Source organism: Lipophrys pholis (assembly GCF_963383615.2).
Source record: "Lipophrys pholis genome assembly, chromosome: 12".
NCBI lineage: Eukaryota > Metazoa > Chordata > Actinopteri > Blenniiformes > Blenniidae > Lipophrys > Lipophrys pholis.
In genome coordinates, this window is record NC_137641.1 from 4,993,629 (window position 1) to 5,009,529 (window position 15,901).

Sequence of the window (15,901 nt, forward strand, 5' to 3'; positions counted from 1 at the left end):
AGGGATGAGGAGGAGGAGGGAGGAGGAGGAGGAGGGAGGAGGTGGAGGAGGGAGGAGGAGGAGGAGGGATGAGGAGGAGGAGGGAGGAGGAGGGATGAGGAGGAGGAGGGAGGAGGAGGAGGAGGGAGGTGGAGGAGGGAGGAGGAGGGATGAGGAGGAGGAGGGATGAGGAGGAGGGAGGAGGAGGAGGGAGGAGGCGGGAATCGGTGTTCGGAACTTTGACAGCTAATAAACATGAAACTGCTCGACGAATGACAAAGTTGAACTGAATTATTGAGCAGGAGAGTCTCCTCTGTCGTTTAATAGTGTTTTGGAGCCGATACGATATTCGCCCTCAGAGGAATTACACTCTTAAAAATGTTGGGTTAAAAATAACCCAACCTGGGTTATTTTTTAACCCAACACTGGTTAACTATTGGACAGAACACATGCTGGGTTATTTTGACCCAACAAGTAGGGTTGGCCTCTTTAAACCAACAGTTGGGTTGTTTATATAACCCAACCATAGGCTCAATTTGACTACACTGTTGGGTTCTTTCTACTCAATCAGTTGGGTTGTTTATATAACCCAACCATAGGCTCAATTTGACTATACGGTTGGGTTCTTTCTACTCAATCAGTTGGGTTGTTTATATAACCCAACCATAGGCTCATTTCTAGTTATTAATATTCTATTGTAATTATATAATATTGTTGTCTATTTATTGATTAAATATACTCTGACACAAAAAATTAAGAATAAATATTTATTACAATTCAAAATTCACCAAATACAAAATATTTAAATTAACAAACTTTATTAAAAAACAGGGAACAGTGATTTACACAAACTTTTAGATACTAAACATATGAACAATTTTGCAAAAAAAAATTCTGAACAATTATTTATCACAATTTACAGAACACAAAAATATTTTAATGAACAAAATTCCTGTAATTGTAATTTTAAAAAAAACAGGGAACAATGACAATCTTTTCAGAACAACAATATCTACAAACAATTGTAGGACGATATCTACAGACGAAACGGTGTCCTGGCCTAACTGGAGGCCAGTGATAGAAGCTGGCTCCTGAGGAAGCCAACTGCTGGTGAAACGGTTCCCTCCAGTTCAAACACCACGCTTTGGAGGAATTGCCATGTTGGCGTGCACTCTTTTGGGTAGTGCAAGTCAAAAACATAAAAACTTTTAAAACAAATATCCACTGCTTCAAGGGCTGTTTCGGCCTCAATTGTCCTCCCCGAGATCACAGAAAATGCCTGCGAGTAGTGCGTCCCGCTCTCCAGCAGGAGGACATGGGGGCATCATCTCGTCGTTTTTGCCTGCTCGAGGTATTCCACCATGTTGGTTCCGACCTATGATGAGAAATAAAATAGATAAGGTAAGTATCTCTACTGGGGCAAAGCAAGTATCATTAGCTCACAACTCGAGCTCTTTCAACCCATTCCTACCAAACTTTGTTGAACCCCCTTCCTTTAGTTACATCTAAAGTCTTCTGGGGTGTGCCTCCAGCTTTGCAAATCTACACACTGCATTTTTGTCTGTTCACAAAGACAAATATTTTTCATTGGGGTTTTCAGTGATCGACAAACACAAGGTAACACACATTTGAGTAGTGGAACAAAAATGATACATCATACTCAGTCCTCTAATACAGAGGGGGCTAAATACTTTGAACCACATTTCACTGCAGTTACAGCTAAAAGTATTCTGAGGTGTGTCTCTACCAGCTTTGCACATCTACACACTGCATTTTTTGTCCATTCTTCTTTGCACAACAGCTCCAGTTGTCAGATTGGAGAGCATCTGTGAACAGCAGTTTTCAAATCTTGCCAAAGATCCTCAGTAGGATTCAGGCTTCATATTTAGCTCCATCCATCCTCCCATCAACTCTGAGCCGCTTCCCTGTCCCTGCTGAAGAAAAGCCCCCCGCAACACGATGCTGCCACCATGAACCTGGACACATCATCCACCGTGTGAAACATGGTGGTGGCAGTTCACAGATGTTTTGTTTTGCTAAGAAGAATGGACAAAAAATGCAGTGTGTAGATGTGCAAAGCTGGTAGAGACACACCCCTGAATATGTTTAGCAGTAACTGCAGTGAAAGGTGATTCAACAAAGTATTTTAGCCCCCTCTGTATCAGAGGACTGAGTATCATATCATTTTTGTTTCACTTCTCAAATGTGTGTTACCTTGTGTTTGTCGATCACTGAAAACCCAAATAAAAAGTATTTAAGTTTGTGGTTGCTACATGACAAGGGGCGTATAAGTTCAAGGAGTATGAATACTTTCCCACTTGAACCCACTTCTCAAACAGCTTCGGGGCAGCCTCACCATGAAGGATAGCAAAGTCCTGCGCAATCTAAAAGATGGAGACAAATTGAGAAACAAGGTCATTTAAATAATATGTCATTATATTACAATAGTATGTCAATTTATTTATAATAGTAGTGGCTACCAAGTTAGTACCAATAAAATAATGTGACATTGAAACAACTTCAATTGACTTACCACTAAAGATGTCAATGAGCCCGGGAAGCTGCCACTCAATCAATTTGGATCTCACAAAATCCTCCATGAGGTGGGAGAAGCAAACTGCAAAACCAACACAAAGAATTAAAATTAAACAAACGTATCATAAATAACTCATTCAGTAACGTTAAATCAGAGGTATTTTCACTGTCGTAACAATTAACTTCTCTACGGTTTTAAACTACTTTTAGACTTGAGCAAATTAGAAAGTTACCGGTTCCGCCTCGGCAAACTCAAGCTGGCTAATACGGCGCGGACTGGCTAGCTACGTTGTTATATATGGAAGCCAAATTGATGAAAAACCTCACGTTGTCCTCCTAACTTTAAAACAAATATACTCGAGTTACTTCGAAACTGCTACGTAGCGCCCAGGCTAACATGCTAACTTGCTACGTTTAATGAAATGGAGTTTGTGCATGCTAATAACATTAGCTAACAGCTTGCTGACTTACCAATAGATGGTAAAGTTGCTCATTGGGGCGTCATTAACTCACATCTAAACCTTATTCCCTAAAGCCCTGGCCGCAAAGGCTTCCATGTATCTATGTAGCTCACAATCACTGCTACACACGCTCATATTACGTTGAACCATTCGTATGACCCACATACACGGTTACTACAATAAGCTTTATATACATATTATTCATATAAATTAAACAATGTGGTGAAACAATAGTGCACACGTAACAAACCTTGATTTGTAAAGAGCTGAGTCTCAGTATGTCTTGGTGTAGCACGATTTTTCCGATCCAGCATCCGGGCACTGCTCGCAACTGGTGGTCGAATGAGTGGGTGTAACCTGGGAGGAACGTTACTGTTGGTCGCGCATGCGCGATCGTCAACCCAACATGTTGGGTAGTCCGAAATAACCCAACACAGTATAATGGAAATTACAACCCAACAGCTAATAACCCAACTACCAATGACAATAACCCAGCAAATTGGGTTCTTAGATTACCCAACTTAATGAAAACAACCCAATTAAACTACCCAACAGTCTTAACTCAGCTGTTGGGTTGAAAAATAACCCAACAATTCTTAGAGTGTATATTTCACCAAATTCAACACAGTCATATCCAGGTACTTTTACTGAGAGAAAGAAAAACATATGTGGATAGAAGGTGAGAAAATGATGAGAGAGAGAGAGAGAGAGAGAGAGAGACAGACAGACAGACAGACAGACAGACAGACAGACAGACAGACAGACAGAGATGTTAGTGATATGTTTTGGAGGACAGGGAGCCAGTGGAGGTTCAGGAGGACGGGGGTGATGTGTTCACAGGAGTTGCAGTGGGTGAGCAGACGAGCAGCAGAGTTCTAGATACACCAAAGTTTATTGAGGACTTTTGAAGATGAGCCGAGGAGAATGTTGTTGCAGTCGTGGATTCAGGATGTGATGAATGAGTGGATGAGGGTTTCAGCAGCAGAGGAGGAGAGTGAGTTGTGAAGGTGGGCCGTGTTTTTGAGGTGAAAGAAGGCGGTCCGAGTGATCTGGTTGATGTGTTGTTCAAAGGTGAGCTTGATGTGGAGAATAACTCTCAGATTACAGGTGTGAGGTGACGGAGACAGGGTGGAGTTTCCAGTGGTCAGGGTGAAGTTGTCCATGTGTTTTGTGAGGGATTTAGGTCTCATGATTATCATGTACAATTTGTCGTAGTTTAGTTCATGTTTCATGTTTTATCCATGTTTTTATTTCACTGAGGCAGTTGGTGAGGGTGGAGCAGGTTGTTGGGGTGACAGATTTGGTTGAAATGTAGATCTGGATGTTGTCGGCGTAGCAGTGGGAATGAAGATGATGTTTACTGATGATATTGCCAAGAAGGAGGATGTAGAGGATGAGCAGGAGGGAGCAGGGATGATCAGAAAACTCTCCATTAACTTCCATTACTATGCAGATGATCCACCAATGGATTTCTCTATGAAACCAGATGATACTGATCAACTTGTCAAACTAGAAGCTTCTCTTAGAGACACAAGAGTCTGGATGAATGATCATTTTCTGCTTCTGAACTCAGATTAAACACAAGTTATTATAGTTGTCCCAAATCATCTGAGAGAGAAATGATCTGAACATATAGTAACACTGGATGGTATTACTTTGACCTCCAGTACCACTGTGAGGAACCTGGAGTTACTTTGGACCAGGACTGATCCTTCAGCTCCACATTAAACAAATCTGCAGGACTGCCTTTTGTCACCTGCTTAATATTTCTAATATCAGGAACATGTTGACTCAGAATGAAGCTGAGAAACTAATCCACACATTTGTTCCCTCCAGAGTAACTATTGTAACTCCCTAATATCAGGGTGTCTGAATAACTGCTGAAAGTCTTCCACTGATTCATAATGCCACAGCAAGAGTCCTGACAGGAACCAGCAGGAGAGAAGAACATTTGTCTTCTTCTGGTTTGTGTTTTTCTTTTTTTCTGCTCCTGCTTCATTTCCCCGGCCGGATGGTGTCTTGGTCCAGCTCAGGAGATTGCTGCTTGGACCTGCTGTCTTTTATTTATTGTTTTTAAATCTTTTTTTTTTTTTTTTTTTTAGCATTTTCACTTTTCTTTTTACAACAAAAGAAAAATGTGCATAAACAGATGGGTTGAAAAGTAAGAGGGTCATTCAACGTAATGCATGATGGGGACAAGAAAAATAATCACAGTATCAATATTGAATCAATTGAGCTCAATCTGCTTCTACAGCTGAACTAAAGTCCATGACTGTCCGTTGTCCCTTCCCACCCTTTAATTAAAACGTCATTCAAGACACAACTACATAAGGAACACAAATAGTTAAATGAAAAATCACAGGTAGATTAGCTGTTGTAATTGGGGGCGACCCAAACAGTGCAGTGCAAGGTTCAGGGAAAAGCTCCATCTCAAGCACTGTAGCAAGGGGATCAACAATCTGCTGCCAGAAGCCAGTGAGATTTGAACAGGACCAGAGCATGTGTGTTTGGTTGACAGGTGACTGTTTACATCTATTACAACTGCCACTGGTGCCTGGGTACATTTGTGCCGGTCCAGCAGTTCTGTAGTGCACTCTAAGGAGAACCTTGCATTGAAAGAAGCCGTGCCGAGCACATATTGAGGATGAGTGAACTCGCACATGAAGTTGGTCCCATCGGCTGTCTGATATTGACGTTCTTATTTCCTCCTCCCAAGTCTGTTTCAGTTTGGTCATCTGGTTGGAGTTGAGGGAGTCAATGGAGTTGTAGATCACCTAGATGGAGCGTTTCTGTGCAGGGTCAAGAGAGAGCAGTGAGTCAATCTGAGACTCGGGTGGTGGGTAGAGCAGTGGAGGAAGGTGGTTTGGACAAAGTGCCTGGTTAATAGAAAAATTAAGAAGTGAGAGTGAGGTAGTTCAAGCCTGATTGAAAGCTCCATAAAATCAGTAAATAGTTTCTTTATAAAGATCAGGGGCCTCATTTATAAAGGTTGCTGACGGACAAAACAGGTCCTGAAAGATGCGTACGCCACTTCCCACGCAAAGTTTGTGATTTAAAGAAATAAGCTCTGCGGGAGAATGTGCGTACCGGTACGGCAACTTTGAAGCTTGCGCACACACATTTTGGAGACGGTGGAAACTGGCGGTGCTGATTGTGAGGTGGAGAATTGAAGCCAGATTCATCTCATACATTTAATGTCTTCAAATGTCAGACTTATAGATCCAGGTGATCATAAACAGCCGAGCTTCAGTGTTATAGATGTTCCTTTAATGAGCCATTACTACTGAATCAACAGCACGAGGTTCATATGACAAACTTTCATCTTGAAATGATCCAGAGCGGTGGATAGAACTGACTGATTATCAATTGTGACAAGGTGTTTAACAACCGGTCCCATTGCTAAGAAAGCATATAAATAGCACGGTGACAGTCGTGCATGAAGCTGCACTGTGGATGCGCTGCACCGCCATGCGCTCTGGACGCTCTGCTGCTGGAGACAGACGACCTCCACGTCACCCTCCGCCTCCAACTCTCCAGTGACTAAGGATACAACACAAAGTCCACTGAGCCTTTTTACAAGTCCCTGTTCAAGTATTTCATTCATACATTTAATAAACAGATAAAAGTGAACTTTATCGGTCCGCTGTGGTCTCCACCAGAAAGACACGCTGGCCGTCACAACCATGAGGGCTGTTATGGTGTCCAGCAGTGTGCTCAGGTGCTGCCCCCATGAGGTCACTCTCCTCTGGCCTCCACCTTCAGATCAGACTCTTCTTCTCCACCTCTGCAGTGACTGATCTCTCTGTGGCTGCCACACTGTTTACAGCAGTGACGACGTGCTGCCAATCGCTTGTTTTTACTTTTTATTAGTGACTCTACTACCATGACCACCAGTGATGCTGGTTAGACAAGTAATCTAACGCGTTGTTATTTCCAAACCAGTAATCAGATTAAAGTTACTTCTCCAAGTCACTGTGCATTAATATTGTAGCGTCCAGCAGGATGAGTAACTTGTCTGTAAAGCTGCTTTATCATTAAACAGAACCGGCCGCTTGTTCTCTCTCCTCCAAACACACAGGCCGTTTTCCAATACCCATACTCCTCCATACTTGTGCTCTCGTGTACCTGTTAAACGTCATCAGTGGGAGACCAAGTACTGTTCCAATTCTTAGGCCGTTTCTCACCGAGTACACATGGAATACCCAGATGTATCCTCGCTCCGCAAACTTTATCAAGGATGCATCGAAATAGACCTGTTCAGTCTTGGGAAGCCAATTTACCCATAATGCATTTGGCAAGAGATGACGGAGGAGATCGGAGAGGGGGAAACACACAACGGTGCGTAAAAGATCTGAAATATTAGCGTCATTGTTTAACAGAGTGTAGTTTTAAGAGTGTTTTAGGCCAGACTATAGTTGTTATAAAATGTTGTTATGAGGTTGATATTTCAAGATCACGCTTACTTAAACATTTGTTCTGAGGTTTTCGGAGATTGTGGATCCAGACTGAGACGAGGCTGGCTGTGGTTCTCTACTGTGGTTAAACATGAGATATAATTGTTTTAGTGTAAATCTAACAGTGTTCATCTACATTTATATTTGCTGCTGAGGGGAAAGATCATGTTTAAAACTTTTTAACTTGACTGAGAGGTGAAGGTTCTACTGGCCATAGTGTTTTGTCTCAATTGCACTAAAGATTTCTACCCATCATACTGGAGGTTCTACTGGTTCCACTGGTTCTACTGGAGAATCTACTGGTTACTGAAGGATGCTGTGGATTCAAACTAACACCATGCACTATTTGAATCCAGGACTACTGAGGAACCTGAAGCCTGGTCCAGTGGAGAAGAGGAACTCCTCCAGATGAGGATGGGAGTGAGGATTGTTTTTGATGCTTGAATTATTACATGTATATACTTTATTCATACATGTGTTAATAACTTACTGAATTGGTAGTGTGTCATTCTTTTTGTTTTATGTCCTCCTCATAGACCTCATGATTGTTGAAATTCACCCCAGACAATTTCTTCTTTAAAGCAACATTACATTGTTTATCAAATGAAACAGAGAAATGTTCAGTTCTATATTTTACAGTCATAAACAATCATTTACAGTCTGTTGATCTCTCTGTCTTTATCCATCTATCTACATATATTTACACATGACTAGAGAACATGACTACATGAGGAGAGCTTCCTGTCTAGATGTAGTTCTCCTCTCTGAGGCCTGCAGGTCGTTCTTCAGCAGCAGACAGCTGGACAGTCTCGCTCGCACATCACTTCCTGCCAGGTCCCTCTGGGCGTCCTCAGTGTCACTTGGTCGTCTCCATCATCATCCCTGGAACTTCCTCCACCACCTCCATGATGTCACCCGATGCCACACAGACAGGCAGCAACAAGATGATGTCTCTCCAGGCTCTCAGAAAGATGGAACACCAGCAGGTTTGACCTGGTGTCTGTTGGGTTTCAACCTGCCTGTCAGTTAAAATTCACATGGAAAACATTTGATATATTTTGATGTAATCATGAATCAGAATTTATTTTTTCCTTCGTGTTCATGACTGTGATTATTGAGATAAAGCAGGTTGCCAGTACAGTGATATAATAACAACTGTGTGCTGCAGGCATGGGTACAGTACTTCCTCCATCACCCAGCAGAAAGTACCTGGTAGATACAGTACTTCCTCCATCAGCCAGCAGAAAGTACCTGGTAGATATAGTACTTCCTCCATCAGCCAGCAGAAAGTACCTGGTAGATATAGTACTTCCTCCATCAGCCAGCAGAAAGTAACTAGTAGATATAGCACTTCCTCCATCACCCAGCTGGTACTAATACTTGCTGGTACATGGAGGATCTGTGCAGGACAAGAGCATCCTGCACAGATCCCCAGTTGCCAATGTACACGTCAATAAACCTCATATATTACAGAGTCTTTTTTAACAACAGGTAGATGCAGGAAAGATTCTACCTTGCTGGCATGTTTCAGCTGCATCTGTAGTCTTCCTCAGAGCTTCATCTGGTTGTGATGACATGTCGGTCTTTATCAGGTGACCGGTGTCATTAAAAAAGAGTCTATAATATATGAGGTTTAGAACGACAAAATGAACACAATTCAACTTTCAATAAACCTCCTTTGGTATGACAAATAACTCCACTATGATAGAGGGGAAAAGTTTGTTGTTTAGGTAACAGATGTGTTGTGGCTCTGCAGGAGGAGGAATTAGAACGTGGCTCCATCAACGGCCCCAGCAGGAGGAAGAATTAGAATGTGACACCATCAACCAGCAGTACCGTAGAATGCCTGATGACCAGCAGGAGGAAGAATTAGAAGGTGACACCATCAATCAGCAGTACAGCAGAATGCCTGATGACCAGCAGGAGGAAGAATTAGAAGGTGACACCATCAATCAGCAGTACAGCAGAATGCCTGATGACCAGCAGGAGCATCAGTATCAACATAACGATGCTCCTGGAAACCCTGAAGCTGGAGTCACGACACCTCCAGGAGAGAAAGGTTCCAGGATAGGAACATTATGGACCTGTGTATCACTGCAGGGGTTCCTGGGAAATAAAAGAAAGAACTTTAGAATTTTTAAAAACAATGTCATTTTTCTGTGTACATAATGTTTCTAACTTGTGTTTTTACTGTTGTAGGTTCTGCTGAAGTTTATTAAATAAATGTTCCTTTATCTTCTGCTTGATATATTTCTTTGCTCGATAGTGTAAGCCATGTGTGTATTTATGTATTTACTCTCACACAGTATAAACCATTTATGTATTTATTCTAAAGAGAAGTTGTTACAACTAATGATTGGAGTGATTAACTGTAGGATGTATATTAGACAAATGTAATACAGTACATATTAATGACATGACCAGAAGGATGACAACAAGCAGCAGGGAAGAAAAGCTGGTTAATTATTTAATAAACATCAAGGATCTTCATTAAAACAGTAAAATAATTGTTTGTATTAGTAGGACATTTCTGATCAGCTGCTTTTGTTGTTACTGAACTCCAAGGAGATGAAGAGTAAAATAAAGGCTGTATAGGAGGTAGAAGTAATAGTAACACTGTACTATACACGGAACTATACACTGTACTTTATACAGTACTGTACACGGTACTAAACACAGTACTATACACGGTACAATACACTGTAATATACACCGCATGTATGTGACAGAAAAGGTACTATTTTACAATAATGTTCTAAAATTTAGATCATCATATAAAATATCAGGTACAAATCACCTTCCTGCTGAACCAGAGAGGAAACAGGTTCCTCCTCCTCCTCCTCCTCCTCCTCCTCCTCCTCAGCTTCAGGGTCCATCATCCAGCCATGACAGCCACAGCGTCATGAAGTACTCGTGTTCCAATTCTCCATTAACGCCGATGCGTCCTCGTAAATTTGCATTTCCGCACTTCCGAGGACGCTGCAAGTAGTTACTCGTGACGTAAGCGAGTACACACTGGCGCTCTAAGAATTGGGAAACGGCCACAGACATACGCAGTGCATGCAGTCCGACCTGACCCGCCCCCTTCTCCACTCTCAGCCAATCACAGACCAACTCGCTCTAATCAGGTGATCAGGTGACACGAAACAACGGAAACTAAGAAATGTCAACACTAAACCATATTATTGCCACAAGAACACAACTGCAGAGATGTTGAACTCTTTTGACATTTTTTTCTTTTTCAATCAATCAATCAATGAAAGACTTGATTTCTCCTCAAGGGGGGTAATTAAAAGGTCAACAACAGACTACAACTGGGTCAATAAATACCAGTAATTGTAAAAATCTGATCATTACAAAATGAGTCAGATATAAATACAAAGAATGAAGGTCAAAGGTTAAATCTGGATCAGCAGGAGGCCAGGCAGTGATCAGAACTCACTTTGTGGCCAAACCAGTTGTCCTTTTTATTTAGAGACGTGGGGCGGTGTCGGCAACTGTTGAAAGTAACTAAAAAGTTACTTGTAATCCAATTTAGTTACTTTTAAAAACAAGTAATCAATGAAGTAACTAAATTACTTTTTAAGGCGAGTGACTAGTAATCAGTAATCTAATTACTTTTGCAAGGTAACTGTGGCAACACTGGTGACCACCAACTAATATAATTTTCCTGACCTCCACCTCCTCCATGACTATTTCTCTCTCTGTAAAATTCCTTTTCTTCTTCTTTTCTCTCAGGATTTAGCGTCAAATGCCGGCGATCAACGGGCCGATTGAGATGCAAAGATATTGACGAGACACTTTGCATCGACCATTTATGGTTAAAAGTGGACGTGTTGAGGGCGGGACATCAACTGTGGGACCTTCCAGGTGGACTGTGATCTATAACAGGAAAGTGCAGTACGCACGGTTTCACCAATCTGAATTTGTTTGGGCGCACGCCATTTTCAGCTTTAGAGCGCACCAACATTTTTAGTAGGAATCCTACGCAGTGTTTTATAAATGAGGCCCCAGGCCCTTGTTTTGCCAGATTTAAAATGCAGGATGTGATAGGGAGGGCGGAAATAGATGGTTTTTAACAATCAGTTCTTAAATTGAGGGGTTATTCAAGCTTTAATATTTACGGAACTGCAGCCAGATTTTCAAAGAATTGTTGACAACAGGGTTCTGTTAGATGTTATGAATGTTAACAGGGAGACGAGAAGTGAGGAGGGACTGGAGAGAGAACCTTGAAGATCGCCGTTCTATTTGAGCCCATGAAGGATCTGTGTCGGCTTCATTGTCCAGCCAATGACAGAGCTTATTAATATTGCATGACCAATAGTATTGTATGATGTTACGTCGTGCAAGACCGTCCCGCTTTTTGGGAAGTTGTAGAATAATTTTTTGATGCAAGGAGTCTGGTTCAACCACAAACATTATATTATTGTCTGATCTGTTAAAAAAAAGATTTTCTTATAAAAATTGGAATGTGTTGGAACAAATAAAGAAATTTAGGGAGAATCACCATCTTTACCAAGTTACCAGTTAGAGAGAGGGGGAGGGAAGACCAGCGGGACATAGCCACAGTCATGCCGGTAACGCATTAATTAATAACACGTTACTCTGTCATTAAAATGTTGCATAGAGCAGGTTGTGCAAACAAATAAATACTATTGCTCTATTGAAAACAGATAAATAGTGCAACAATAGACTAAACTATGTACTAATAAATACCAGTAATAGTACAAATCTGATAATAAAACCATGAGTCAGATATAAATACAACAAAGAATGAAGGTCAAAGGTTAAATCTGTATCAGCAGGAGGCCAGGCAGTGATCAGAACTCAGTTTCTGGTAAAACCAGTTGTCCTTTTTATGTTGAGATTGAGGGGGGCATGTTGTTGGCAGCTGCTGAAAGTAACTATAAGATTACTTGTAATCTAACTTAGTTACTTTTAAAAACAAGTAATCAGTAAGGTAACTAAGTTACTTTTTCAAGGAATAACTAGTAATCAGTAATTGGATTACTTTTTCAAGGTAACTGAGTGAGTTGTGACGCCAGCTTATGCGCCGCGAGAGCTAACAGTTAAGAATCCAAATGAATGAGGTTGATTATTTACTGGTGTATAAATTTAAAACTCTGACTTTAGAGGAGAAACTGGAGGTAAAGTGAGTGTAAGGTCATAATAAAATCTGTGTAAGAATCTCACTTGTAAATCAATATGCTGCTCGTCTAGTGGAGGAATTCTTTCCTTGCAATCAGTAGGCCCGTGTTCAACTCCCCACCGAGACACAGTTTAGTTTATTAAATGATTTAATCAGAGGCTATTCCCCGTGTTAAACCTTTTCACAAGATGGGATCCTACAGTATATGGTTGTCATAAAGATGTTGGAGCTAAAAACTTCTGCACAAACTTTAGTTTGGTATGAAGTGGTGTTGAACTCTGCGCTCAGTAGACCTGTGTGTGTGTGTGTGTGTGTGTGTGTGTGTGTGTGTGTGTGTGTGTGTGCGTGTGTGCGTGTGTGCGTGTGTGCGTGTGTGTGTGTGTTCAGTGAAGTGTATCAGTGTGCAGCAGTCAGTTTCTGTTCAGTCTGACTGAGGGAGGTTTTTGTACGACGGTTTTTCACTGTGTGAACACATACTGACTGTTGATTACATGAAAACTCTGACAGTAATAAACTGCAGCATCTTCAGCTTGAACTCCACTGATGGTCAGAGTGAAGTCAGAGTTTGATCCACTGCCTGTAAAACGATCTGGAGTCCCTGATGCTCGAGTGTTGGTCAAGTAAATGAACAATTTAGGAGGTTGTCCATCTCTCTGTTGGTACCAGGCTAAATAGTGACCAGCACTATCAACATAAACATTCTGACTGGTCCTACATGTGATGGTGACGGAGGCTCCCAGAGCAGAGCTGACTGCTGCAGGCTGAGTCACTGTGACCTGGCCTCTGGACTCTGAGGAAACACAGACAGAAACATCAAGCAGCCTCATGGTTTTGTGGGCTTCATTTCAGAGGGACGGATGTTGACAGAGGAGAGGAGTTTGATTCTCTGGACTTTACCTGTGAAGCAGCAGCAGAGGAGAGTCCAGATGAGGACGCAGATCACACTCATGTTTCTGATGAGGAGGATTTCTCTGTCTTCTGTTGTCATGAAGGACGGCTGTCAGTCATCCAGTCTTCAACTGTCAGGACTATAAACTCTCCCAGAGCACTGGAGCATGGTGCTGCTGATGCAAAGTGGCTCTATGGAAATGTTCTGACTGACTCCAACAGGGACCTGGATCACTTTCATCTCTCACTTTCACTCTGGATTCAAACTTTAATGACAATATTAAGGAATTGAACTGAATAATTAAAGATACGTCTGTAGTTTTTACTTTTTAAAAATTTCCTATTTTTGCTGCCAAATCTATTTAGGAATAAATTCCAAAAGATATTATTGAATAAATAGAAAATAATCTTTAAAACAATCTCTATAAATATATGTATTTCAAGTAGACATTGCAGATGAAAGAACTGTTCTCTTGTGTTCCGTTAGGATCAGGTGGTAAAAGTTGTTTTGGTGAGTTTGTTGGTTTCAGAATCAGAGAGTGGCGTCTCTCTACAGTCAGAGGTTTTTGTACAGCGGCTCAATGAGTTTGTATCACTGTGGTACACGTTCGGTGGAGGAACCAGACTGGATGTTGGAAGTAAGTTTATTCTCCTTTTAATACTTTCAACTAAATAATACAAATTCATACATTAAACCTTGTTTTGAATGATTTGAGATTAGAAAGATGTTTTTTTTCTTAATAATTATTGTAGTGATCAAGTTTTAATCTCCATTGATTTCATGTAGTTTAGCTCAGCTCTGTTTCACTTTAATTTGATCACAGGGAAAAGTTATTAGTTTTAAATTTACACCGGATTAAAATCTCATTAGGATTAAATGACAAAACCAAAGATCTTGTCAGTCTTTAAATGTGCTCAGTTAGAGCCTGATGGCTGTGGAACACACTGTTTTAACTCTACCAGTCTCATGTTGAAGCTGTTTTTACACTGACCTGTGTATTTAGGGACATTTCTGGTGCACTGGTCTGTCTTTGGGCTGAGTTTTAGTTGACATGTCCACTGTTTGAAATGTGTTTGTGTTGGAATGTGTGCAGGTTTTATTCTTCTTGTTTTATTGAGTGTCTCTTCATCACAGCTGGATTTATTCTTGGTTCTATAGAATGTTTCCCAATTCTGTTTCTCTTCTTACTTTAAAATGTATTATTAATATTGTTATTTTACAGTAAAATAGAAATACTGATGATAAATGTTGTAAATTTATCAAATCCTCCAAAGAAGTTATCTTTATTTCCTGTGTATTTCATATTTTGCTCTAAATAATTGAAAATATTATTTTAGATTTGAAGTTCATGTTAAAGTTTCCAGTCATAAGTTGTAAAGTGTAAACTTTCTGATAACGTTGATGCAAATGAAGAGTAAACGTTGAGACATCAGCTTGTGTTCCTTCCTGTGTAGTTTGAGGTATTTCAGGTCAAAGTGTTGGATGATTCTCTCTGTGCTGATGTGCATGAGAGGCTTCTTAAAGGGAAGTGAAACAATGTGTGAGTGAGTGACTGCTGGAGCAGAAAAAGCCTCTGACAGCAACTTCTTCCAGGACCAAATCAGCTGTCTCCCACTAAAGCTGTCCAGGTGTGTGCTGGTTGATTGACAGCTGGGTGCTCCCTGTCCTCTAATTTGATTGGTGTCTCCTAGGTGATACCCGCCCCACCCTGACGGTGCTGCCCCCCTCCAGAGAGGAGCTGCAGCAGGGGAAGGCCACGCTCATGTGCCTGGCCAACGAGGGCTTCCCCTCAGACTGGAGTCTGAGCTGGAAGGTGGAGGACAGCAGCAGCAGCAGCAGCAGCAGCAGCTGGGAGGAGAGCAGGAGCCCCGGGGTGCTGCAGAAGGACGGCCTCTACAGCTGGAGCAGCACCCTGAGGCTCCCTGCAGACCAGTGGAGGAAGGTGGGCTCTGTGACCTGTGAGGCCACCCGGGGCTCCCAGACTCCCCTCAGAGAGACACTGAGGAGAGACCAGTGTTCCCAGTCCTGACCGGACTCACTGGGACTCTCACACTGCTTTTACTCTCACACTGATCTCACCTCTGTCATTCACCCTCTTTCACTTTCTTCTATCATCAAAGCAAACTGACTTCATCAATATTCATCTTCTTTCATCATCATTTTCTTCAAGCTTTGACAAAATAAAGACAGTTTTCACCTCAATCTTTGGTCTTTCATGACTTTTTTACAACAATAAAATAATCATGGCAAAGATGGATGAATGTAAAAATATTATATGAGAGTGTTTATATCCTCACATCCTTATTTATATCTTTCAATAAAAGCTGGAAGTTGAAACATATTTGCATGTCCTATAAATGGTAGGATTAGATTGTAACAGTGGCAGCCTTGCATTTCAGACCTTGGCCTTCACTAGTGCTGGTCTGAGTCAATC

The 15,901-nt window shown here is 41.4% G+C and overlaps 1 gene segment (V, D, J or C); it reads left to right on the forward strand.

Annotated features, from left to right (window-relative positions):
- Positions 1-12,000: 12,000 nt before the first annotated feature.
- LOC308117897 (Ig kappa-b4 chain C region-like) lies at positions 12,001-15,668 on the forward strand. The segment is given in 3 exons: positions 12,001-12,006; positions 14,023-14,104; positions 15,159-15,668.
- Positions 15,669-15,901: the final 233 nt, after the last annotated feature.